The 25,437-nt window shown below is 37.5% G+C and overlaps 2 long non-coding RNA genes across 3 annotated transcripts in view; both read left to right on the top strand.

Moving 5' to 3' along the window:
* LOC144318616 (uncharacterized) overlaps positions 1–25,437 on the top strand; it is a 111,624-nt gene that overhangs the window by 31,074 nt on the left and 55,113 nt on the right. The gene's annotated exons all lie outside the window — the stretch shown is intronic.
* On the top strand, positions 620–24,289 carry LOC144288608 (uncharacterized). Its single transcript, XR_013356578.1, has 4 exons — positions 620–859; positions 2,780–2,904; positions 4,819–4,930; positions 24,155–24,289. It is a non-coding gene; the product is annotated as an uncharacterized LOC144288608 (long non-coding RNA).

The following is a 25,437-nucleotide window of genomic DNA, read 5'->3' as shown; positions in this document are numbered from 1 at the left end:
AAATAAATAAAATCTTAAAAAAAAAAAAAAAAAGAAGCAAACCTCAAAACCTCAGCAGCTTAACACATGGTTCTCTGGGGGACTGATGGCTCCCCAGTCCTGCCTCCATTCAGTGGTGACTCAGTGGTTCAGGCCACTTGCAGCTTGTTGGTACATCATCTAGAACACGTGGCTTCAAATTTAGTGGGACAGGAGGAAAGAGGACAATAGGGAACTAAGTCATGACCAGAACTTGTCACATGCTCCTTATCTCAACTATAAGCAGGCCAGGAAGTTTGATGGAGGCTGTGGATATTTTGTGATTAGTAAATGTCTCTCCTATAAAATGTGGAGCTCTTTGCCTCTTTTGTTTTTTCTCCTTTCCCCTTACTTCACTCTATATAAGAAATTTAAGGAGGGAGAGAGCGAAGAACAGAGGGAAAAAGGAAGAAAGGGAGGAAAGAGAGAAGTTAGAATACAGGTAGGAATTTATAGGATGCAAAATACGATCCTTAAAACTATCAATGAAAAAAACCCATTAACAAGTACTGCTAAACAAAAATTATCAACAACTGTAATAGTGGAGGTTTTCACCAAGCTTTTAACGTGTTTTTTTTTTTTTTCTTTTTAATCAGCAATGATAAGGAAACTAAATCAGATTAAGTGCTATCTTATTGGAGGTACGGAAAGAAGTGATTGAAGAGCACTTCAGAGAGCTTGGGACATTTAAATCAGCAGGGCCTGATTACTTGCATCCCAAGGTACTTAAGGAATTGGCAAATGTAATTGCAAGACCACTAGCCTTTATTTTAGAAAAGGAAGATTGGACAGGAGAAGATGCTGACAAGTGGAATCAGCAGATGGAGTACCTGTTTTTTGGGTTAGTTTTTTTTTTTTCCCCCCCAAACAGGGAAAAGCACAACCATAATAATTATAGACTATTCAGCTTGTCTTAGATACCTGGGAAGATACAAGAACAAATCATCAAACAATCAATTTGCGACCACCTAGAAGAGCACAAGGTACTGGGTAATAATCAACATGATTTTGTGAAGTACAAATTATGCCAGACCAATTTAATTTTATCTCTGTAAGAGTGATGAGCCTGGCAGAAGAGAAAGCAATACTGCAATTGGACTTAAGTAAGGTTTTTTTTGTTTTTAAATTCCATCCCCTGGCAGTTTCAGCATCAACTCTTCAAGAAGTTGCTACCTACAATAGCACTTGGAGGATCATGTCTATGGATCAGGCACTCAAAGCAGTAAAATCAAAGATTCTGCTCCAGTCTGACACATTTGTTAACAATAGTACTATTATTTTAATCAACTGATGAAAATAAACAAAGATGACAGTGAAGTAAATGTTGAGGTACAAATAATAGCATTCTCTGCCACTGATGGAAAATATGAAAGAAAAGAGGAGATATAAAAACCTGTTTAAGAAATCCAACAGCTAGGTAATATAAAATCCAGAAAGGGAGAGAATGGCGAAAGAGAAATCATATAAGAAAATTTCCTGGAAAAGGATGTACATCTTTACATTAAAAGAGTCTCCTAAGGGCCAACTATAATAAATGGGGAAAATAACCCACTTGGATGCACCTTTGTAAAATTTTAGAACTCTAAGAATAAATAAAACTTTCTAAAAGCTTCCAGAGGGAAAAATTAGGCCACCTACAGAGGAATGAAAATTGAGCAGCCAAATTCTCATTAACATCTCTGGCTGCTAGAAGATAATAGAGTAGTCCTTTCAATTCTAGGGGAAATTGAATTTGAAACTAATTTCCATATTCAGCCAACCTATCAATCAACTGTGAGCATAGAACATAGGTGTTTCATATAAACCAGCACTAGGAAACTTTACTTCCCAGGATCTCTTTCTTAAGAAGTTACTTAAATATGTATTCTAGCAGAATGAGGAGGTTATCCAAGAAAGAAGTAGTCAAGGGATCTAACACAGGAAAAGGAAGTCAAATATGGTATAAAATATTCCATTTTTTTTAAGTAGGCTCCACACCCAGCATGGAGCCCAATGAGGGACTTGAACTCACAATCCTGAGATCAAGACGTAAGCTGAAATCAAGTCAGATGCTTAACTGACTGAGCCACCCAGGTGCCCATAAAATCTTCCATTTTGAAGCAGAAGAATGAACAGCTCAAAGGGAAGGATTCCAGGGCAAAAGAGAACTCCATGCAGTTCATAATGTGATTGAGAGAATGAAAATCAACCAACCAACAAACCAACGAGAAAACCTTGAGAATAAGATAAAGTACAGGGGATCCCTGGGTGGCTCAGCAGTTTAGCGCCTGCCCTCGGCCCAGGGCGTGATCCTGGAGTCCCGGGATTGAATCCCACATCAGGCTCCCTGAATGGAGCCTGCTTCTCCCTCTGCCTGTGTCTCTGCCTTTCTCTCTATATCTCTCATGAATAAATAAATAAATAAAATCTTAAAAAATAAAAGATAAAGTATACATTTATATATAAGAATATATATTTAAAATATATATCATAAATATATATTTATGATATATAGTCAATAAAAAAGGCAGTTAAGACATCCAGAAAAATAAGAGGCTAATTAAGACTATTAGGATCCAATTTTGATGAATTATAATGTATAGAGTGTCAGAAAAAGACATGTAGTACATGGTGCTAAAACATTTTCCTTTGAAGTAGATGAGAGGTTATGACCATTGCCCTCATAGAAAAGGAAATAATCCTAACATGCTACTTAGCTTGGCAGTGCACAATATTGATATAGTCTTAATGTAAGTATTCTGATTGATTTTCAACTCTATAGTCACCCTAAGGACAAAGAAAGGAAGATCTTGGTTATGTTGCAAAGGAAAAAGGCAAACGCTAATCTTCATAATGTAAAAGTATACCTGACAGAAGATGGGAAGTGGAAAATGAAGGAAATAGAAGGTTAGTATCACTGATAACCCACAACTTCTATAATGGGAAGTCAAGATATGACTCAAGTTTTTAGAATGAGAAATTGAAGCATAGCATGGCATGTTATTTAAAGTTCACAGCAGTAACCAAAACAAAACTTAAAAATGATAATATAAATACCCCAAACTCAGCAGAGTTGGGAGGAAGAAGAAGATAATATAAATGAGCTAAATTCTTATTTCATAACTGGAGGCCATTTACAACCAAGAAATTGAAAAGAGGAATGATTTTTCCAAACATCCCATATATTCAAAGAATGCATAATTCATGAGTGGTTTCTCATAGTCATACATGTAAGATCCCAGGGCACAATCTCTGAGCACAGGTATCAGCAATCTCTTTAGCTTAAGGACACATTATAGTGCCGATGGTTTTGCAGCCATGGCATTTTTTCCCATTCCAATATTCATGCCCAATTATAAGATGATGTTTGCAAGCTTCAAGTTGTATCTGCTTTAATAGTCTTTTAAATATTCTCAGAATTACCTCTAATATTTCACAGAGTACTGTCTCCAAAATTGATTGGTAACTGGCCATGTGGCCTCCTTATAGTATTTTATTTCATTTAACTTTTGTTCCAAAAAGAAAATTTTCAGGATTGGTTTTTTGCTCCCAGTGAATGAAAGCTTAGATGGCTTTGTTACTGGATAAAAAACCATTTTAAAATTATAACTCTAAAGATTAAAATAACATAAAAATCACTAGAATCACATGTAGTCATTCCTGTGCATTTAAATGACAGCATGGTTCACAAGCTACTGTTAAATGATGGCAGGTGCAAGTAAAAACTCTGGCATAACTTCCTAAGCAAGATCTGAAAACTTCGGTCACTTGACATGTGGAGTCAACTCAGTGCAGAGTTAATGAAATGAGCAAGGTAAGCCAGCTGCAAGAAGACAGGAGCCAATCACCAAGCTTGTCATATCCAAATCCCATTATCAAGGAGGGTGTAATTACAAGTGCCACTGTACCTCTGATTACTGGCTAAAGGGGCATGTCACATAGCCACACAGATAAAAACATACACACTGCCTGCTAGCTTTAAATTATGCAATTCTTGATTACTCTTGACAGGAGTTAAGCTATTTCAAATTTTGCACGAAACAAGTACTTACCCAATAGGCCAATTACACTATTTCAAATATTCATCATTCTAATTTATCTAAACTATAACCATATTGTAAAAGAGCAGTCAGTATTTAGTTCTTAAAATTGGGGGATGGGTTGGGGCTATTTACAACCAGAAGAACTAAAAGCAGACATGTTTAAAAACAGTGTTTACAGGAGGTGACTGGGTTGGGGAGGAATCAAACTCCGATTCCCTGGTTCCAAACATAGTCCTACTGAATCTGATCCCCTTTGCTGGGGCCAGAGGAATTGGCATTGGAGCTATTGGTTTAGGTACAGATCTTACTAAAAGGTTTGTTTGTTCATCCTCTTCAACTGTATTTCAGAATTGAGCTTCTTGTGAGACCATTACATGCTGTATTGCCTTCTGTGATGTTTACCATATCCTAGCATCCTTCCTTTTTATTTCTTTACCACCCAGATGGAAAAAAAAAAAGGACTTCTCTATCTCTCTTTCTCTCTCTCTCTCCTCTATCTCTCTCTCTCTCTCTCTCTCTCTCTATATATATATATATATATATATATATATATATATATATATATATATATATATGGTCTTATCTAGGGGAATAACAGTTCTTTTCAAGATCCTTTAAGCTGTGTCACCTCTTGAACATAGAACAGCTAAAAGAATCTGTTAAGTTTTAAAATTCATGACAGTGACTGGTTTCTTAATTATATAGGGACAAATATTTTGAGACTGTCTTTGTATCTTATTTTGGTGCTGATCATTTTTTCTCATTCCTGTGACTACAGTAATATTGATCTCAGCTTTACTTTGACCATTAATGAATTATGATGGCAATAAGCAGAGACACACACCTCCAGCCTCCTGGGAGCTTAATCTTCTGCTACAACGTTTGCATTTGTAAGTCAGCACCTGTGTAATCTATATTCTAACTATTTGTTATTTTCCTTTAATTACATATTGGTGGTGGTCCATTTCCAGCCTGAGAGCAACCAACTGGAGAATCTAAAAGATTATTAAAATATTGACTTTAAATTAGAAGGCTAAAAGGAAACACAGCTGGGTTTTTTCCTACCCATTCCAATATGATGACTCAGGGATAGTTATTCCCTTTCATGTCAAGGAAAGTTGGGTCTAAAAAATTAGTACAGAATTTTTATCTTTAAAAAATTTGAGGTATGATTAGTTTGGGGTATACAACATATTGATTCAACAATTCTACACGTTACTGTGCTCACCACGGTAAGTGTAGTCACCATCTATATACCATACAATGTTCTGGTAATGCTAGTATTTCTATTAGCATCAGCTTTACCTCATCTGGTAAACAACATTTTGTTCAGCCACTGATACATCTTAACATCCAATACTTCCTACTTGGTACAGATCGTTCACTCAGGTTGGAGTTTTGCATATTGTGGATGGCCAAGTCACTCCCAGAAATCTTTTCCTTTTAGCATTTTGGTAAACAATATTTTTATTTTGACATAATTTCAATTTTACATGAAAGTGTTAAGAATTGTGCAAGAAACCCCCTATGCCTTTTACTGAGATTCATATTTATTTATATCTTGCACCATTTACTATCTTTATGTGAATCTATTTTTACTGCAAAATCTTTTTCTTTCCTGAATCCTTTGAGAGTAAATTGGAGACATTATGCCCTTTTACCCTGAAATATTTGGGTATTTTCCTAAGGACAGCAGTCTTTTTAATAACCATGGTTGTTATCAAAATCAGTGTCTTAACATTGATATAATATACACCACATTCCAAATTTAAATTCACATTTTCTCAATTGTCCCAGTAAATAATTTTAAGCTAATTTTTCCCCTAGACCAGGATCATGCATTTAACTGAGTTGTCATGTCTCCTTTGTTTCCTTTATTCTGAAAAGGTTTCTCAGCTTTTGTCTTAACTTGACATTAAAAAAATATATTTATTTTAGGAGAGAGAGGAAGTGTGTGCACATGTGAGCAGAGAGGGACAGAGGGGGAGGGAGAAGGAGAAAGAATCTGAAGAGGACTCCACACTGAGCATTGAGCCCCACATGGGGCTGGACCCTGCCACAAGATCATGCCCTGAGCTGAAATCAAGAGTCAGACACTTAACCAACTGAGCCACCCAGGAGTCCCTTAACTTGACATTTTTTAATTTAATTTAATTTTTTATTAAGTAAACTCTCCCCTCAATGTGGGGCTCCAGCTCATGACCCGGAGATCAAGAGTTGCATAGTCTACCAACTGAGCCAGCCAGGCACTCATTAAATTGACATTATTTATTTATTTTTTATTATTACTTTTAAGATTTTATTTATTTGAGAGAGAGAGAGAGAGCAAGCAGAGCTAGCAGAATGAGAGGGAGAAGCAGATGCCTCACGGAGCGCGTAGCCTGATGCGGGACTTGATCCCAGGACTCTGGGATCATGACCTGAGCCAAAGGCAGGCACTTAATTGAGCATCCCTAACTTGACAGTGTTTTAAAGAGGGCAGATCAATATTCTTGTTTGTTTGTTTGTTTGTTTGTTAATTTTGTGGAAGGGCGCCTCAATTCTGAGTTTAGCTGGAGTTTCCTTGTATTTAAACTTGGGATATATATTTGTTTGGCAGAGATACCATTAAGGTGATATGTCTTTGTTGATGTACAGTTGTTAGTGGCAGAGTTAAGGCAAAAACGTGGCCTTCCAATATGTGGTCCAATCTCTTTTCCCTACACAAAGCTCTTTCATCTAGAGGAGGAAAATCACATGCCAGTGGAGTGGGTTTTCCTAATGTCATATGCTGTATACAATCAGTTACCTCTGAGTGAACCTGTGTCCCTGGTTGACAGGAAGTAGACAACCCTCCCTACTCTGAAGATAAATATCCATCTTGATTCGATAGCTTTATAATTTGAACATCTATGTGAGTGAATATTTGGGTGAAAGGACCAGGTGATTAGACACTTAGTTGCTGATTTGCATGTTAAAATGATACTTTCATCCATAAGGAAATATTATTTATTTTTAAAAAAATATTTTATTTTTAAGTAATCTCTACACCCAACATGGGACCTGAACTCACAACCCTGAGATCAAGAGTCACACTTTTCACTGACTGACTCAGCCAACCACCCCAGGAAATATTATCTCTAACAAATGTATTAGTAAGTTTTCAACTATGATTCTTAAAACTGCCAGAAGTGTTTTTCTTGATTGACAGAATATAAAGGAACTTTTCCATTCTTATGAAATCATCCTTTTACTATCATAAAGTTTTTCTTTTTTTTATTTTTATTTTTATTTTTTATTTATTTATGATAGTCACAGAGAGAGAGAGAGAGGCAGAGATACAGGCAGAGAGGGAGAAGCAGGCTCCCTGCAGGGAGCCCTATGGGGGGGAGGGGGGGGGACGACTTGATAACAGGTTCCATAATGACCTGAGCCAAAGGCAGATGCTCAACCACCGAGTCAGCCAGGCATCCTTATCATAAAGTTTTTCATTTCTCCAGTTAAAATTCATGTATTTTAAAGAAAAATAAGCTGTATTATAAATCATTATGTAGACATTATAAGTCATTTGAATACTACTATTTTCATCATGTTGTGATCTATTTAAACCCCTAGTTTTATTACAGTATAAGAATTAACAGCTGGCCAACTTGTCAAAGTACTTCAGGTTTTAAACTTTTAGCTTTTGTTTACATAAAATGTAAAACTGGAATAATTCTCTGAGTATTCTTGCAAGGCCAGTGCAAAATTCCTTTGTCTCTTTTGTCTTTCAAACAAAAATGAACTTTGTCTTCAATTAACCACTTCACTTTCTCCTGTGTAGTAAAGGTAGAAATAATATTTTTAAGAGGAAGATAGATTCAAAATGTATGTTAAATGTTAACACTTCCCCTTCTCACATCCTGAGATGACTTAAGAGGGGCGGGGACCCAGGCAGCATTCCCCGTAAAGTCCTTCTGAACTAGGTTTAAAATATTACCCATTTAAAATTTGGTCCAAATGTGGTTCTGTCCAGATTCCATTCACTTTTGGTAAGTGAGGGCTTGTTCTTGAAAGGGGCATTACTTTAGCCTTTTGTGGATTATTTTCTGAGATTTTTAGACTGTCCCGTTCCTTCCAGTTTTTTTTCTGTCATTATTCCCCTTTCTCTCATTTCGGGAGAGGGAAGGTTTTTTTTCCGTGTGTGTGTGTGTGTGTGTGTGTGTGTGTGTGTGTTTTCATGTAAAGGAAATACTAGACAGAATGAGTGAAAATTCAAACAATCACATATTATTACTGAGCCTGAAGTGAATTATATTAGCATCATACTTTTTAAATAAATTATGGTCCATATATATGCCTTCCTATTATAATTTCTTTTTTTTAATAAATTTATTTTTTATTGGTGTTCAATCTACCAACATACAGAATAACACCCAGTGCTCATCCCGTCAAGTGCCCCCCTCGGTGCCCGTCACCCATTCACCCTCACCCCCCGCCCTCCTTCCCTTCCACCACCCCTAGTTCGTTTCCCAGAGTTAGGAGTCTTTATGTTCTGTCTCCCTTTCTGATATTTCCCACACATTTCTTCTCCCTTCCCTTATATTCCCTTTCACTATTATTTATATTCCCCAAATGAATGAGACCATATAATGTTTGTCCTTCTCCAAAGGACTTACTTCACTCAGTATAATACCCTCCAGTTCCATCCACATTGAAGCAAATGGTGGGTATTTGTCATTTCTAATGGCTGAGTAATATTCCATTGTATACATAGACCACATCTTCTTTATCCATTCATCTTTCGATGGACACCGAGGCTTGTGGATACTTAGATTCTAATCTAATTTGGATTTTTTTCCCCATCCAATAATTTATCATTAAATTTGTCAGGTTACTAAGTTAGTTTGTTATTTAATATGTTAGATATCCCCTCTTATTATTAATTTTCATCATCATAGGGCTATATTGCATAATTATTCTGTTTCATGGAGAAATAGTTATTAAATGTTCAAAGGGTTCATGGATGTGTTTCAATTGTTTCTTTTTCTTTCCCTTTCCTTTCCTTTCTTTTTTTTTTTTTTTAAGATTTTGTTTATTTATTCATGAGAGAGAGAGGCAGAGGGAGAAGCAGGCTCCATGCAGGGAGCCCGATGTGGGACTCCATCCCAGAACCCCAGGACCACGCCCTGAGCTGAAGTCAGGCACTAAACCACTGAGCCACCCAGGGATCCCTTCCCTTTCCTTTTCTATTCTTGAAATTGTCTTTACCTTTTAAGCTAAGAGGCAGGTTTAGGAGGTAGACTTTATAAAATATTATGCCTGTCTCATAGGGCCTTTGGGAGAAGTAAATAGAATCATAGCTATAGGGGCTCTTAGCACAATGCATGACATCCAGTGTTTACTTTTACTTTTCTATCCTTTCAGTAATCTTACTTCGGCAAGCTTGATAGATCATCAAAGTGCTATGCTGAGCAAAATTTTACTTTCATTAAGACAAAGGCATAGGAGTAACTAAGCCTGACTCTTAGGATTTCCACTTAATTATAATAGATGGTTAACAGTTTTCCCAAAGGTGGAAGAAAGTGTAGTGTGAAGGCCTTGGTCATAGGATGGAGGACTGAGGTTCTTGTCACCAACTTGCCAGGTGACCTCAGTCATCTTGTTTTGGGCTGCAGTTTCTTCAACTGCTTGAGGATGTCAAACATACTGATTCATTCCCAGGGTACTTTTGGTTCTAAAACCTGACGGTTCTACTAATGCAGCATTTTTTATTCCCTCCTCTATCTCTGTCTACGTATGTGTGTATATTATCATTTAAGAGTTGCAGACACCATGCTTCACCCCTATGCAGTTTAACATGCATCTCCAAGAATTAGTATACTCTCATAAATAACCATAATACCATCATCACACCTAACTTAACTAAGCCCGCCAAATCATCACCAATCTTACAGAATTATATAATGTACATTCCATATTCAGATTTCCTTAATTATCCCACGAATGTCTTTCATTCCTTCCATCTCAAATCCCAGTTCAACAAAGTTCAAATTTTACATTTGGTCTTTAAGTCTGTGTTGTTCCTTTTAATATAGAACTGTTTCCCCACTTTTTTTTCTTCTTAAATAACGTTAACTTTTGGAAGAATCCAAGCTATTTATCTTGGATTATAATTTGTATATGATCATAATATATAAAATTCTGGATTTATCTGTTTCTCTGCCGTGTCATTTAACTTGTTTTCATATTCCAAGTATTTACTGTAATCTGGAAGTGAATCTAGAGGTTTTATTAGATTTATGTTACAAATTCTTGGGAAAGATATTTTATAGATGAAGGTGTGCTATCTAGTTTAAATTTTCTGTGAGGGTAACTTACTACTTGTGATTCAGAAGTAGAAATAAATTTAAATGTATATTGCATGATATATCATTGAAATAAAGTGGAAAAAGCATGAGTTTTGCTAGGGGAAGCCTGGACTTGAATGTAGGTTCTGAACTCTCTTAACAGCTTGACCACAATGACTAACCTAGTGATTTGGTTCTCCACAAAAGGCCAGAGAAGACAAAATTACTCTGGGAACTCTCTTGAAATGTGCATGCTTGTCCTTCCATTCCACTCCTTAGCATTTTTTTTAAAAAAGGGCTCGTTTTGACCACGCATCATTCTTGTCACCCTTCTCACCCCCACCCAGGGTTAAATGCCACCAGTTTTCTGTGCCAGGTGTCCTCATCGGAGAAATTTGAAAAATCTCTACCTTGGAGGATTGTTGTGAAAATTGAATATTAATGCACATGTAAAGTGCATAGTGCAGAGTCTGCTTAGTACATCACCACTGTTATTCCTACTGTTATGGTATTTGCCAAAATGAGAGAGAGAGAGAGAGAACTTGAAAGGAGAGAGGGCAGAAGAAAGAAGAGAGAAATATTCAGTTTCTAAATGGTTACTTCAAACAACTCTCCAGTGATGTTTTGTGCTTATGTTGTGACCTCAATAAATGTTCACCTGGGACAGTGCTATGACACAATAATCACTAACATTTTTGCAACCCTTTACAGTTTACAAAGCACATTCGCATTCATTATCATGTTTGATACACACCCTCTTTCAGGGAGATCTGATGTGTTTAATGCTCAGCCCAAGGACACAGTGTAATCAGTGGGGGAGCTCAAATTAGGAGTTCTGATTGCAGAACAGACTTCTTTTACTGAAAATGTGCAGCCTGGCACAGACACCAAATGTCTCCTTTCTAAATTCCTGACCGAGGGACTCTTTCCTTATGGTGTAGGTTACTGAAACACTTAGTTAAAGCTCTATTTCAGACTTGCAGCTCCTCAAGCTGCATTGGGTGACATTTCTTGTACTGTCATGTGTTGTCAGCCAGCCAGAAGGCTTCTGTTATTTCTTGCTCTCTGCTCTAACAGAGGGAAGTACTGGTTAATGGTAATGAACCTGAATTAACAGCGTCACATGCATATTAAAAATGCATTCAAATCCCCTAGTTGGACTAATTTCCTTGCTCAAACTGTATAGCGTGGGACAGAGTAAAGACACCCAAAGATTGGCCCTTGTTCTTTGAAGGAGTCAGATTTGGTATTTCTCAATGCTGACACTGAATTTTTTTGTTTGGTCATGTTTAGCTCTTTTTTGAGCAAAAACAGTATTGCTATTTTATTTTATTTTATTTTTTTAAAGATAGATTTATTTATTTATTTATTTATTTATTTATTTATTTATTTATTTATTCATGATAGACACAGAGATTGAGAGAGAGGCAGAGACACAGGAGGAGGGAGAAGCGGGTTCCATGCCGGGAGCCCGACATGGGACTCGATCCCGGGACTATAGGATCGCGCCCTGGGCCAAAGGCAAGCGCCAAACCACTGAGCCACCCAGGGATCCCCCAGTATTGCTATTTTAAACAAAAACAGACTATCTTTGGTTTAGTAACCTAGTAGTGTGGCGTAAATCATTTTAGAGGAAATAAGTAATTTTTTTATCATTTACTTCAAGGTCTTCTCTAGTTTCTTTTGTGATTTCTTCTTTGTACACGAGATACTTAGATCTGTATTTCTTAGTTTGCAAAATTTGTGACCAAAAAGTCATCTTTTTGGTAATGGTATCTGTATTTCTACTAACACTGATGTTTTAGTATAATTCTGGGATGTCTACGGAGCAGATTTTCTTTCTTTCTTTTTTTTTTTTTTTTAACGTAGGCTGTACACTGAGTATGGAACCCAATATGGGGCTTGGACTCATGATGCTGAGATCAAGATCTGAGCTAAGATCTAGAATCAGATGCTCAACCAACTGAGCCACCCAGGTACCCCCAGGGATTAGATTCTGTGTGATTTCAGTCAGGTGAAAGTTGCTAAAATGTGCTTTGCTATCCAGGTTATGTCAATTTTATAAATACTTCAGGTACATTTGAAAAAAAACATGTTTTCTAAAGTTGTTGCTGGGAATGTTACTTGTATGTCATTACATCAAGTTTTTTAATCTTGTTCAAGCCATCTGTATTTTTTACCAACTTACTTATTTTGACTGTCCACTCTATTATTTACTGAGAGAGATTTAAGACATCTCTCTGAGTAAATAATAGATTTAAACATCTCTCACTAAATGTATGTATGGGTTCATTTCTTTCTTCAGTCTTTGCTGTATATATTTTGAGGCAAAGTTAAATTGGCTGAATACAAATTTAGAATCGATCTATCTTCTTTTCTCACAAGGAAGTGTTTCAATTCCTCTCTACCAGTGCTTTCTGTATAAAGTCTACTTTGATATTAATACAGCTCTACCATCTTTCTTTTGGTTGATATTTGCATTCTTTTGGTCTTCCTTTCTCTATCTAATTACTCTGAATCTTTTAAAATATTTTATGTGTCTCTAATATTCTGCTGTATTTCCCTTATGTATTTTTGCTGACCATTTAAATTATAGACATTGTGACTGTTCAAAGTAATATTCAGCACACATCCCTCCAGGTAACCCCCTAATATCATCTAGTACTCAACCAATACTCAAATACCACCAGTTACCCATAAGGTGATTTATTTGTCTATTTCTATCTACCTCCTATTTGTCAATATTATTTTATTTGGTTGAGGCCATTCTGTATAGAATTTTGCCTTTAGTGCAGGCAATTTTATATCATACTTTGTACCTTTTTATTTTTTAAAATTAATACAGTTATGATTTTTAACGGCTGCATAATGTGCTGTTAAGTGAATATACCGTGACTTTGTAGGCAGTCATCTTGTGGAATGTTTAGGGGTTTTTTTCCAGTTGTTTTTAATGGTTAATAACAATATTATAAATATTTTTGAAGAAATTTTAGTCTGTTTCATATTACCTCCTCATGATAGAGGCTGAAATTATTCTGAGATATTCTCATTATAGAGAAGTAAAATTTCTGAGTCTAAAAGCATAACCTCTTCTAAGGCTTTCCAGAAAAGTGTTCTAAATGTTAAAAATCCCAGTATGCCAAAGCTTGCTGCATTGGAGTGGATGTCCTCTTCAAAGGGGACACAGGATGAGAGATCTTATGGATATTTAGTTACCACTTATAGTGGATGCTTGGTTTTTATCCACCTGTTATAGAAGCTGACAGTGCCAGATACTTGCCTAGGCTCCTTTGAAGGGAGGACATTGGCATGTGACCTGGGATAGACCAATCAAATTGGCCCCTTCCACACTTGGAGGAAGAAGCTCTTTATGCAAAGAAGCAGGCACAATGGAGAATCCATCTGGAGGATGTGTGTAGTAGCAGTAGCTGTGAGCAAGGCAGCATCTGATGTACAGTTCTGAGATAGTAGTTTGAACGAGGAGGTCCAGCATGCTATGGCTTTGGCAGCAGTGTCTTTAGCAGAAGGACTCAGACATGATTTGAGCTCTGGTGCTGGACAATGTCTAGTGCCTCTCATTCTATACTATTTACTGAGTCTGGTTGACCAGTCTTCCCTGATCTATGTCAATTCCAATATCCTTTAATAAATTACTTTTCTATTAAAACCAACCAGATTTGGGTTCTACTGCATACAAAAAAAAAGCACTTAACCATATTTCCATGCAAGGATTCTCCCCCTATGTAGCAGGACCTATTTTAAATAGCAGGAGAATTGGCATGCCAAGGGTGAACTGGGACAGTAAAGAGGGCTCAACAAGGTAACCTGTCAGGACTAGGAGTTGGGAACATCTGGTTGAATGAACTGGGGGCAGTATTGGAAGCTGAAGTTGAGAGCAGCTTCTTAAGAAGGTGATTTTGATCATTCTTGGACTATGGATCTGGTTGTCAGCAGAGTGATTCAGGAGTCCAGCCCTTGGAAATGTGACTCTAGAAACCAGGTGTGAGAAGGTGACTGAAGGTTCAGCCTCTGATGTCTGGTGAGCCAAGCAACCTTGGTTGGGACCGACTGTGGATCTGAGGCTATAGGTGGGATAGAAGGGCAGTAGCTGATGATGTTGTGTAGACTTGAAGTAGAAGACTACAATCATCACAGAAGGTCATGCAGCCACTTTTGGAAATTCTCTTTGGCAATTTCTTCAGAACCAGTTTTCAAGTAATATTACCAAAGCAGCCTCATTACATATGAGGCTGGCTTTGTGTCTGATCAAAACTTGTGTTGCCCCAGCTGGATCACCTTTGCCATGGGGTTATAGATGTAGGCCATTTCAAAAATGTAGAGAACATAGGTTGTAACCACTGGGGATATTTAAAAGGCAATCTTTAGAATAACTATTTATTTAGCCTTAATATGTTTCCAAAGTTATCCCAGTGCTTCGCATCAACTGTCTTCTTTAAATCTCTCAACTATCCTGAAAGGTAGGAATTAGTAACCCTGTTTTACAGATGAAAGCACAGGCAGAGAAGTTGATTACCAGATTAGACAGCAAATGAGTGGTAAAGAGAAAATTCAAACCCAGATCTGGTTCACTATAAGGAATATGTTCTTTCTTTAGGCAGCATGTAAGGAGGGTCCAGAAAGACTTCAAGCAATTTTAGCCTTACTGTTGTCTCCTCAGGAAACTCCTTTAAAAGGAATAGCATACATCTGACTCTATAAATTTGGGATTTTAAAAATCACCATTAACATAGATGGAAGGCCAATTGCAAAACAACTAATAGGACCTTGCCCAAATATCGTGAAATCTTTGATTCAGAGTTTAAAAACAGTAAAAAAGTAATAAACAGTAGATATGAATACAACTTAAGTAATAAAACATTTTCACTCATTTTCATACTCAGCAAAAGTTGTTTTCTTTTAAAGATTTTGTTTTTAAGCAATCTCTACACTTAATGTAGGGCTCAAACCCACAACTCCCAAGATCAAGAGTCACACACTCTACTAACTGAGCCAGTCAGGCACCCCCCTTCCAATACAATGACACATTGTAAAATTTGTCTAACTTGTGTGACTCTGAATGAAGATTGTCTCTGCATGGGCATGCGTTTTTCTGCCAAGGTACAGAAGAACAAGTACACTTGTGAAGGAGTTCTTTTCTGGGCTTTTCTTTCCACAGTTCTTAATATAAATTTGTTACCACACACACACATAGTAGCTAGAACTTTAACACTATAGACTTCATTTGGCTAACAGCAGGTATGCCTGCAGATGGATACTAATAATGCCTATGTGAAAGCAGAAAGAAGGAGGACAGTCACTTAATTGCCATGCTTTTACATTTCTTTCTCTGTTGTGTAGGAGATTTGGGTGGTGAAGATTTCAGAATTAAAAAAAAATAATAATAATAGTTTGCCACATGGGCAGCAACAGGTGGTAGAGCAGTGCCTTTCCTTCTTGGCAGGATTAGTCCCATAGACTCATTCACTATGGGATTGTCTCTATGTCCTTAGGAGCCACTTGGGGGCCTGGGATTGCTAGGCTGATCAAGTCTTTATTTCTCGGGCAGCCCCTGTGGCGCAGCGGTTTAGTGCTGCCTGCAGCCCAGGGCGTGATCCTGGAGACCCTGGATCGAGTCCCACGTCGGGCTCCCTGCATGGAGCCTGCTTCTCCCTCTGCCTGTGTCTCTGCCTCTCTCTCTCTCTGTGTGACTATCATAAATAAATAAAAATTTAAAAAAAAAAAAAAAAAAGTCTTTATTTCTCAATGCTTACCTGGGGTGGTACTGTCTCCTTTTTACCTCTTAATCATGGACATGGGGCAGATGTTTGATAGTGGTGCTCTATTGTCTTAAGATTTCCTTCAAAAAAACCAACCCAAACAAGAAACTTTTGTGCTTCCCAAATCCATCCCCTGAGGGGAGAATCAAAAGCTGTTGTGAACCAGAGGGGCATTGATGTCTCTGCTCTCCTGTGAATGTGGGTTTGGTGATAGCAGACAGGAAGGAGCTGAGCATCTTCCATGCTGTTCCTTTCCTGCCACACTAATTTCAGACATCCCAGCTTACAGCCAGACCGTCCTAGGCTGCCCCTGCACAGCAAGCAAAATAAACCTGTTGTAAAAATCTCTCCTTTGATTTGTCCCAGCCTTGGACTCTGCTTAGTTAGGGGCACTGATCATGAGGCGTGTCATCTTGGACTATCCTGGTGGGGTGAGGAGTAGACCACCCATGGCTTCCCAGCTGCACTACCTGTGGAGCAAAAGACTTTTAAAAATATAATAATAATAATAATAATAATAATAATAATAATAATAATAATAAAAAGAACAAAAGGGAGAAGACCTCTTTGAAAATCCTTATTGTTTCCTACTGTCTCCTACAGTGATTGCCTTTTCGTTAGTCTTGGCCTGACAATGTGGAAATTTCCTTTCACCTTGATATATCTGCCTAACCCTTGAGGTTAAACTTGTGGTAGGCTGTCTATCAAGGTTGGCTAAAACAAAGTTGTAACTGGGAATCACCACCTAGTCCTTTAGTGGTTACACAGTTTCATATTCATCCTTCCCAAAGTAAGACAATATATTGTTATATTATTCAAGATCCCCTTGGTTACCGACAACCAAAATCCAAATTGAATTTATTTAGGAAAAGGGAGGAATTTATTAGGAGAGTATTAGGATATTTTAAGTAACCAAAGATGGGGTTAGAGGTCAGTCTATGGGAAAGACAAGGAAACAGCCAGAAATTTAACACAAAGTAAAATAAAACTGGACACAGGAAGCAAACTATTAGTATTCATTTTCTCTGCCTTCATCTGGGCTCTTCCTGGTTGTTCAGGTCATTCTCTCATTGTAGTTACTGACTTTCACATACTGTGATTAAAATGCCAAAGAAGGACTGACTTTATTTCTGAATTCCAGACAGAAAAGCCTTGTGGAAGGCCCTGATTATCTTGGCCTTAGGCAGGGGCCCAAGCCTGGCTTAATCAATTGTGCCAATGGCCTGGGGCCATCTAAAAATACGCCAGCTGAATCCCTTTGAAACACATACGTGATGTGGAATGGAGCCGTTCTAAGAAGGGAGTTTTCTTGGAAAGAAGAAGGGGTTCTAGTCAAACAAAATAGCAGATACGCACTATAAATATAGGTAACGTACTTTCACATAGACCTGAGAAATGGTTCTTTCTGGTTTTGGCCATTTGGCAGCCAGACTTTTGATAAAAGTCAGAAATCAATATAAAATGTATATATGGCAAGAACTATGTGATTCATTCATTCATTCATTTTAACTTAGGACTACAAAGGAGACAAAATATATTAAGAATAGCTGAATCCACATTCTAGAAAAAATGAAATACATAGAAGTCTATACTCCTATTTACACATATCATTGTGGAAGAACACTGTAGTGAGTTCTTATATATTCACCTCCTTTTGAGAGCAGTGACCACTGCAAAATTGTGTAGCTAAGGGAATTTTCTATGCTTGTTTGGACTGGATTCTCTTCTGCATGCTTTCCATTGTTTTTGTCTTATCTGGTTTGGTCTAAGCTAAGGTGTCCACTTTTTATCTTGGAGTTCTTACCTCTGCTTATTGCCTCTGCTAATCTACTGGAATGGCTGTGTTCACTGTGGCCTCCTGACCTGAGTGAATTCTGTAGGCACTCTCTTGGGTGGCTCTCTCTCCAGTTGTTCATGGTGGGTGGAATGTTCGAAGCTGTAAACCGCCCCCTCACCACTAACCCGGCAGGATGAACCTCCTTCTGACTTGTCTGAAGAGCACATAGGGAGATCGTTCCCTTACTAAACACCATCGTGTTATCTTATGTAAGATCATGAAACACTCCTTCTCTCCACCATCCATCTTACCTGACTCCCTGACACAAATCTAGATATTACTGTTCATTAATTCATGCCTAACATGCACTGGCTTATACTGTTATTGAATGTCTAAAAATAGGCACAGAGCCTGGAAGTGAGAAGTGAAAATTGCAAAATGGTTGGCTGGAAAAAAATTATGAGACACATAGGCCTTTTGATATTTTTCCCTGTGGTTATCTTTTACAGGTTAAATAAGATTAATATTCTCAGTGAGCCAAGGGCAATTAGCCGCTTTAGATGTTTTATTTCTTCTTAGCCTGTTCCCAGATCTGTTTTATTTATTTAATTCAACAGGGCATTGCCTTGATTAGGGTCATTCAGATAAAATGCTTTGCTTTACATGTTTGCAATCATGTTTGCATGTTTGTGTTTCTAAAGTTTTGCATTTCAAATCAGGCAGCTAGGTTCAGCAAATCTACTTCCATGTTCACATGGCAAACCATATTAAAACAAACCCCAAAAATGGTCTTTAGAAGTGAAGGCATTTTCTCTTTATAGGAAGAATTTGAGGGGAGAGATAGAGGTTTGGTTTTATTTTAAAAACAGTGTAATTGAGGAGTCCAAGAGTCTGAGACAGTAGAGCATGCAATTCTCGATCTTGGGGTTGTGAGTTCAAACCCCATATTGGATTTAAAGATTACTTAAAAATAAAAAATCTTTAAAAAAAACATCATAATTGAGTATACAATTTAAATGCAAAATTGTGGGATAGTGAAATTATGGAAACAGCCCAAATGTCTATTGACTGGTGAATGGATATGGAAGATACGGTATAGATACGCAATGGAATATTACTTAGCCATAAAAAAGAATGAACTCTTTGCCATTTGCAACAAGCTAGAGAGTATCTTGCTAAATGCAATAAGCCAGAGAAAGACAAATACCATATGATTTCATTCGTATGTGGAATTTAGGAAACAAAACAAATGAGCAAAGGGGGTATAAAACCGAGAAGGAGAGAGAGGCAAACCAAATAGCAGACTCTTAAGTATAGAGAATAAACTAACTGGTGGTTACCAGAGGGGAGTTGGGTGCGGGGATGGGTAAAATAGGTGATGAGGATGAAGGAGTATACTTGTCATGATGAGTACCAGGTTTTGTATAGAAGTGTTGAATCACTGTATTGTACACCTGAAACTAATATTACATTGTATGTTAACTAACTGTAATTTGAGTAAAACCCTTAAAAATTGTAGGCTAGTGTTTTTCTAATTGTATTAATAAACTGAACATTGACGGGGCAAAGAAAAATTGCAATATTCCCATCCCTGATGGTTACTGAACAATAGACCTTTCTGTTTTTTTTTTTAATTCTAGCTTTCCTAGGATGGGACACCCCCTTAAGGATTAGCATATTGCTTACTTTCACCCTCCATTTTCTGAGAAACCTGGCTAAGGCATCTTCTCACAGACGACAAAGATGATTCCACAAATAATTTGATTACTATGGTTTTATTTAATCTTTCTAACAAGTCTATAAGGTAAATACCCTAGGCCCACTTGCTACCAATGTCAGGGCTGGGTTGTGTATCAACAGGTTTTGATTTCAAGTTAATGACCTTTCTCACTTTATTCATATTTCTCAAATTAAGGTCTTAAGATCCTTGAAAGTCTGCAGTTGTATTCTTCAGCGGTGTCTATTTCTCTGTGAGAATTTAATTTTGTGTTTCCATTTTGATGATAATCAACATATTTTGGTTCCTTTGGATGAGCAGCTGAACAGAGAGCTGCTGCATGCTTTCAGGGCCTGCATTTTTGTCTGTGTTTAGGATTTTGTGGTGCCAAGGAGTGCTACTTTAATTGTCAGAGACACATGATTTGTGAAAAAAAAAAAAAAAAAAAAAAAAAAGAACACACAGGTAGTTAAAATGTGAATGTTCTCACTAAGTGAAGGCCAAATGACTTTATCACAAGATGTATGAAGGAAGGTTTTATGTAACTTAAATAGAGACAAGAAGTAGAAGTATAGAAGAGCCTGCATACTGGCCATATTCAGGTTGTAGGGTGGAGTGGACATCTGTCCCTGTCCCATTAAATTAAAATAATTCATATGGGGGTGCCTGGATGGCTCAGTCAGTTAAGATTCTGCCTTCAGCTGAAGTCATAATCCTGGGGTCCTGGGATTGAGCCCAGTGTCGGGTACTCTGCTCAGTGGGGAGCCTACTTCTCCCTCTTGCCCTGCTAGTTGCTCTCCCTGCTTATGCTCTCTCTTTCTGTTAAATAAATAAATAAAATCTTTAAAAAAATAATGAAATCATTCATATGAATTTTATGAGTTTTGCATTTGTTGATCTGCAACTTTGTTTTAATTTTATTGTTGTATGTTATCTGCATGCAAAAATCCTTTATCACTATGTAAGATTATCTTGTGATTTATTTGTTTGTTTGCCTCTTGTCTGTTTTTTTGTTTTTTTGTTTTTGTTTTTTTTACATTAGGATATAAACTGGAGAGCAAAGGCCTTACTTGTCTAAATCACTCTTTCACAGGACAGGTGAAGCTTTGGGAATGGAAAGAATCTAAGGAGATCTTGTAGACCAAATTCATAAGAGGGTCCAGGATGTAAGGCTAAGAAAGTTAAGTATTTAAGAGGTGAATAATAGAGGGTGCATTGGCAACGGAGACTAAAGGAGCATCTAGGTAGAATGAAGAAGCAGAGTATCATGGAAAGCAATGGAAGACAATGTTCCAAAAAGGAGGTCAGAGTTAGGCGTATAAGCTGCTGTCTAGGAGATAAATATAGTAACTGTCCATCAACTGTAGTGACTTGGAGGATGTTGGTCACCTATGGGGAAGTACATTTCATTGGATTGATGGGATGGAAACCAGACTGGAGTGGACAGAAGCATGAGAGATGGAGAAGTTGAGGCAGTAAGGGTAAATAGCTCAACTCTTTTATGAAATTTGGCAGTGGGAGATCCAAGGATATGGCTAGTGTTGGACATGGGACCAAGAGAGGAATTTTCTTTAAATGGGAGGTTGTTGAGCTTATGAGCTGAGGCTGAAAAATTAACTGGAGTTGAAGTAGATGATGTTGCCAAGTCTGTGAGAGGCGGGGGATGTAGAATCAGAAGACAGGATGTGGTGGCTGATACTGAGTAGGGTACCACTTCCACTGATAGGAGGAAAGGCAGGATATTTACTCAGTACCTGCTGTTGGCAAACAACAAGGAACACAGTCCTCATCCTTGAAAAGCTGCAATCCAGTTGGAGGGGCAAGATTTTGCAACAGAATAGAATAGAATAACTCCATCTGTGATCAGGCTACAGGCAATGAGTGCTGTAGCGTTTCAGAGGAGATCAAGGAAGTTTTCATGAGAAGTGGCATTTGATTTGGAACTTGAAAGCAGGGTAGGATTTTCCTACCTGGAGATATAAGTGGTAAGAGAAAATAAAGGAGAAGAAGAGCCCATTTCATGTAGAGGGACTGGCATGAACAAAGTATTGAAGTGCTATACTTCAATGAGTTGATCCTTCAGCAAAGAAACAGGGACTTCTTTTTTATTTTTATTTTTATTTTTTTGGAACTGTACTCTGATGGAACACAGCAATTTAGAGGAAAAAAAGAGACCTTAGAGATTATCCTGTCTAGTGTCCTTATTTTTCTAGGTATTGAAAATTGAGGTCCAGAGAAATGGAAATGACTATTGAAAGTCACGAAACTCAGAGGCTTTGTTTGGACTCTGGTTCACAATTGTAGCATCCACAATAACATCACATGTGTTATAAGAATAAAATACGTTCAATAAAACTGATTTTAATTGAATCATATCAGAGGTGCAAAGGAGTAAAGATCAAAAGACATTTAAGATGTTTGTTTTTAAAGAAACATAATTACATGGCCAACATGATTATATTCTAACCAAGTTTTGCTATGGAGACATTTCACTGCAAACTGCAATGAAGAGATAAGGGTAAATTTTTTTTTTTTTTAAGATTTTATTTATTCATGAGAGACACAGAGAGAGAGGCAGAGACACAGGCAGAGGGAGAAGCAGGCTCCATGCAGGGAGCCTGACATGGGACTCGATCCTGGGTCTCCAGATCACACCCTGGGCTGAAGGTGGCACTAAACCGCTGAGCCACCTGGGCTGCCCAGGGTAAATTATTAAGAGATTAACTGATGATTTCCTGCAATTCGCTGGACTTGTCTTATACTTGTTTCCTGTGCCTTGGCCATTTTGAACCCCAACTGGCCTAAAGTGAATTTTTTTAAAGAGATTTTATTTATTCGTGACAGTGAGAGAGAGAGAGAGAGAGAAGCAGGCTCCATGAAGGGAGCCCAAAGTGGGACTCAGTCCCGGGTCTCCAGGATCACACCCTGGGCTGAAGGCGGTGCTAAACCACTGGGCCACTGGGGCTGCCCGCCTAAATGAATTTGAAGAAAAATGCATGTCAACTGAAAGTATATATTTAAAATAGAAGAGGAGAAGGAAATAGTAGTTTCCTATAGCAGCTATGACAAATTACCACACACTTAGTGGCTAAAAACAACCCAAGTATATTATCTTACAGTTCTCAAGGTCAGAAGTCCAACACAAGTCTCACTTGGCTAAAATCAAGGTATTGGCAGAACTATATTCCTTTCTGGAGACTCTAAAGGAGTATGTATTTCCTGCCTTTTTTTTTTTTTTTTTTTTCTTTTTTTTTTAGCATCTAGAGGCCACTCATGTTCTCTGGTGTGTGGCCTCCTTCCTCTGTATTCAAAGCCAGCAACATTAAGCCTCTCTGAACTCTTTCTGTTGTCACTAGAGAACTTGACTTCCCTCTGGGCACAGCCAGAAAAGAGGGTCTTTGCTTTTAAGGACCCATGTAATTGGATTGGTCTCACCTAGTTAATTTAGGATTATAGCTTTATCTCAAGATCCTGAACCTTTTATTGTTTGTTGGTTTGTTTTTGTGTTTATTTTTTAAATATTTTATTTAAATTCAGTTTGCCAACATATAACACCAGGTGCTCATCCCATCAAGTACCCTCCTCATTGCCCATCACCCAGTTATCCCATCCCCCTACCTTTCTCCCCTTCTGCAACCCTTTGTTTCCCAGATTGAGGAGTCTTTCCTGGTTTGTCTAAGATCCTGAACCTTCCTCACATCTGGAATGTCCCTTTGCCATATAAAGTAGCAAAGTCATAGGTCCAGGATTAGGACATGGGCATATTTGGGGAAAGGGGCATTATTTTGCTTACCATGAAGAAGGAGGAGGCAAAGAAATACTACGGATTATTAGGGAGATGATGTACAGGCAATTAAGGAAGAAAATGAGCATCAAGAGCTAGTATAAATTCACTGAATCAGAGCAAATATTTTCTTATTTGGTAGAGTTACTGGGCAGATAGATGTGGAAAATGTCAGGAACAAATTTGTCAGCCTGATTTTTCCCTTAAGACGTTTTTGTGGAAAGATGAAGGAATGTGTGTAAGATGTCAATGCAGTAAGCTCTCTCCACAATTCATTAAACAACTGATGAAAAGTGGAAATAGATATAAACCTGAATGAAGGCCTCCTGATGTGTCACAGGGCTTTTTGTCCTTGGTCCTTCTTAGTCATAGCATTATCAGTGACTTGGATGAGGACTTAAAGCTCAGGCTTGTCAAATCTGCAGGTGATACAACAGGATTAAAAAGTTAGAGAATATCTTAATAAACTGGGAAGATAGTAGGAAAACGCATGAACTGTGAATAATGTGAAATCTTAAATTTCAGGGAGAAAAACAGTTAAATATAGGATGGATGGTACTAGATTTGGTCAGTAAAAAAAAAAAAAGAGATAACAGTATATGTGTGTGAAAGTAGAGGTACTATTAATGGCATCAATTAACGATTTTTAAGCCTCTGCTATGTATTGGATACTGTGCTAAGGGCTTTACATATGTCATCTATTTTCACCCTCCAAATTCATATGAAAATAATGATTATATCTGTCTTACAGATGAATTTACAGTTTAGAGATGTGAATAACTTTCCCAAGATTACAAAATTATCTGTCAATACAAATTCAGTTCCGACGCCAAAACCCATTCACACATAACAGAATCACAGAAGTATTTTCAAAAAGTTGAGGCATTGTAAAGAAAGAAAGAAAGAAAGAAAGAAAGAAAGAAAGAAAGAAAGAAAGAAAGAAAGAAAGAAAGAGAAAGAAGAAAGAAAGAAAGAAAGAAAGAAAGAAAGAAAGAAAGAAAAAGGAAAGGAAGAAGAAAGGAAAGAAAGAGAGAAAGAAAGAAAGGAGAAAAGAAAGGAAAAGAAAAGAAAGAAAAGAAAAGAAAAGAAAAGAAAAGAAAAGAAAAAAAAGAAAAGAAAAGAAAAGAAGTTGAGGCATTGTATTAGTAAAAACATGGTGCCCAGGTCAATATAGAACACATGTTGGGTGTATCTTCCAGTCTGGGATCTTCACAGTAAGAGGAGATTTGACAGACTTGAATTTGCAAAGAGGAGTATGGCCAGGGTCATGAATGGTTTGGACACCAAGTCATATAAGGAGTGATGGAATAAACATGGCATATTTTGCCTCAAAAAGACTTGGGTTGGAATGGATGGCAGAGAAGTATAATCACTTCTGAAAAATATTTGAAAACAAAACAGAGTTTTCTCTTCTGGAACCCCATGAGGGCAGGTTTTGGTTCAAGACAAATCAATGGTAAGGATTTATGTCATGAAGCCAGCATTCAAGGACAGGCTTAGTATGGAAGTTGAAACCAAAGTACTTTTCATCTTTGGGGTTAAATAATGCTTGGCAGGGATAGGTGCTTAATTTGTGTCTGTTGAATGAGTGACTTTGCCAGGGATATCATATAAGAAATTAGTGAAGTGAGAAGCAAGTCAGAAGAGTTGGACTCTAGAGTCACTTGGAAGTCTGGAATTTTTTTTTATTTGATTTAGATGTTGACTTGAGATAAAGCAGGGCAAATGACCTGCAGCCCTGGGCCTGCTTTCTTAACCTAAATGTAAGTCAGTGCAAAGTTCTGATGGCCTGATTAACTCTAAGTTCTAATGACCTCAATATCAACATCAGAAGTATTTCATATTTGTATCACTAATAGGTCTCTTTCTAAACATGTTGACATTTTAATTGTTCTTGAGTGGCCTCCATTATTTTTTCCTTGCATTTTGGCAGCATTAGATAAATCATAGAAAAAAAAATTAAATTTGCAATCTAGCCACTTTCAGTAAACAAGCTGGCAATATAAGAGTCCTTAGGGGTTGTAGCCATGATAG

The sequence above is a fragment of the Canis aureus genome, chromosome 1 (genome assembly GCF_053574225.1).
Source record: "Canis aureus isolate CA01 chromosome 1, VMU_Caureus_v.1.0, whole genome shotgun sequence".
In the NCBI taxonomy this organism is placed as follows: Eukaryota; Metazoa; Chordata; class Mammalia; order Carnivora; family Canidae; genus Canis; species Canis aureus.
The sequence above is the reverse complement of the archived record's forward strand: the minus strand, read 5'-3'. Positions and strand labels throughout refer to the sequence as shown.